The sequence below is a fragment of the Dermacentor silvarum genome, chromosome 4 (genome assembly GCF_013339745.2).
Source record: "Dermacentor silvarum isolate Dsil-2018 chromosome 4, BIME_Dsil_1.4, whole genome shotgun sequence".
Classification (NCBI taxonomy): Eukaryota; Metazoa; Arthropoda; class Arachnida; order Ixodida; family Ixodidae; genus Dermacentor; species Dermacentor silvarum.
In genome coordinates, this window is record NC_051157.2 from 219,147,997 (window position 1) to 219,150,661 (window position 2,665).

Below are 2,665 nucleotides of genomic sequence, written 5' to 3' on the forward strand. Positions count from 1 at the left end.
CTTTGTGACTCAACCGCTATGACCGCATCGTCTGCTTCAGGCACAGCAGTGGCTGTTTGCGTTGCATCAGGCACAGCAGCGACTGTTTGCATTGCTTCAGGCACAGCAGTGACTGTTTCAGGCACAACAGTTTCGAGGAGTTTCTCCACGAGCTCTTTATAGCGGTTGATTTTCCTGTGCGACTTGATGGAGTCAAACGATCGATCCTTGAAGCATTCGGCAAGGAGCTCGTTCAGGTTCCTCTTGCCAGCTTTTCTCAGCTTTGCTTCTGACTTTGCCATCAAGTATTCCTCCTCAGGCGTCCAGCGAGCTTTCACTCGCTCGGTCACTATGTCTGCATTGTAGGAAGCAAAGTGAGCTTTCCTTCTATGCAGACTTACCCCGACTTTCGACGTAAATGCTCTTCCACACTCGGGGCACTGTAGGTGGGAAGTGATCACCACGGCCTCTCTGAGGGGAGCTCTAGGACTTGTACTCTGTGGTACATCGGCAGGCGGTTGTACATGGTTGCTAGCACGTTCCCTTGTGCTTTCCGGGTTACTGCACTGGGCCTTTTCACCACAGGACGTGGCGGCTCCAGTGTTTCCTGTCTCTACCAAGTCCAGCAGAGGAGTTGTCTGCTGACTTTTAGGTCTCGCCCCAGTTCGCACCCAGGCTGACTGCACTTCTGACTGTGATTGTGCTGCTGGATGGGCTGAGCGACCCTTTGCTGGTTTCCGACGGCGACATTGTTCTGGCCGTGCTTCCTCCTCAGTCTCACTGTCCGATTCATCAGAGAGACTGATGCCCCGACCCGTTCCCTTGGGTGGGGCCCAGCTGTCTTCGGAGGAGTCTGTGTCCTCCGGAGTCTCGTCTTCTCCTGACTCTCTCGACTTCCGCATCCCTTTTGAGGCCTCAACACGTCTTGGCCGTTGGGAAAGCGCTGCGATCGACTCTGCCCTTCCCGGGCTCCCTCCCGGTAGAGGCGAATGGGGTTCCCGGCATGTTCCATGCGAGGTAGACGGCGATTGACCAAGAGAGCTGCACCCTCGTTCAGGTTCATCGCTCTCTGCAGTCTCCAGCCTTGGCACACTTGCTGGGACATGATGTTTCATTGCCGTTTTGTGTACACTCAGTCCACGAGAAGTCTTGAAGTAGCGTTTGCAAACGCTACACTGCCATCCTTCTGCAGGGGGACCCATATTGCCCTCTGGGTCACCAACTCGCTCAAGTCCTGCCGCACACTGAACGCTTGGGCTTGGAGCAGCCGCCAGTCGGCGACTGCTTTGCATTTTCTTTCCTTTGAATTTCGTGCCAAGCTGTCTCGGGGCAACTGGGTTGGCAGCCCTGAAGCCCCACTTACCACCACCTTTTCAGCCGACAGGCAGGGGTGGACAGTGCTTGTGGGTAGGCCTCGACAACTCCTGGCCGTGTGAGGCCTCGACTACTCCTGGCCACTTCTGCTACCCAATTGTTGACCACTGGCCTCAGCAACTCCTGGCCACTGACAACCAGACGCCTTGGGCCTCAACTTCTCCTGACCCATGGACCTGGCCGCACATGATCTCACCCGTCCTGATCACTGCGGTCTGGTCGTGAGTAATCTCGGCAGCTCCTGATAACTCCGACCTGGCGCCTTTGACTCCCTGTCATCGCAAGGAAGACAGGGTGCAGCAAAGCCTCAACTTTCCTGGCCTACTGCAGCCAAAGCCCCGGCTGTAACCTCGACAGGCCCTGGTTACAGCAGATCTCGACAACTCCTGATCGATGCCTTCATGGTGCTGACAACTCTCGACACCTCCTGAGCTACACCATGGTTGCCACTGTCTCACCTCTCCTGACAGTGACAACAACCGTGTGCTTTGGGCCTCGGCAACTCCTGGCCCCTAGCTGAAGCAGCAAGCCATGTTCCCTTCAGGCCCGAGCGACAGCGCTGAACAGAGCGAGACAACCCACTGGTATCGGGATTTTGGGTCCCGACCATGACCTTCTCTACATGGCCTCAACACCGCCTGGCCAGTCCTATCGCTTCGGGTCTTCAGAGTCCTGACTCAAGAAGACCACAGGCCTCGACTTTCCTGGCCCACTAGCATCCACCAGCCTTCCGCATCATGGCTCATGGATAGCTCAGCTGAAGTCAGCTGTCGATGGCCTCGACTTTCCTGGCCTATGGAGAACTATGCGCCTTCCGATTCACGGAACATAGTTTAGTGAGTTGACGCCGTCTGAATCTCAGGCAATCAACTGACTACGGCCTCGACTTTCCTGGCCTGTGCTATACCATGTGCCTTCCGAGGCACGGCTCATGGTTAGCTAAGCCAAAGCCATCCGTCTCAGGCTGTCAGCTGTTTGGGGCCTCAACTTGCCTAGCCCAGGAAATACCATGTGCCTCCGGTTCCAGCCCATGACTTGGCCAACTGAGCCATCCGATTCTTGGTCGATCAGTTGCCTTTGACCTCAACTTTCCAGGTCGGAGTTGGAGCTTAGATGCTAGGCTTCAGCCCGCGTCTAGTCCCAAGCCTTGCCACCAAGGCCAGTGGTGTGGGCATGTTTACCTCATCAACCGGTCGGAGAGTGGGCCCCACCCTCAAACATCGGCCGTCCTTTCCTGACGGTGGCAGGGATACCACTACGGTGGTGGTTGGATTTCATCCCTCTGCCGTTTTGCCTCCGCTCTCTCAAGAAT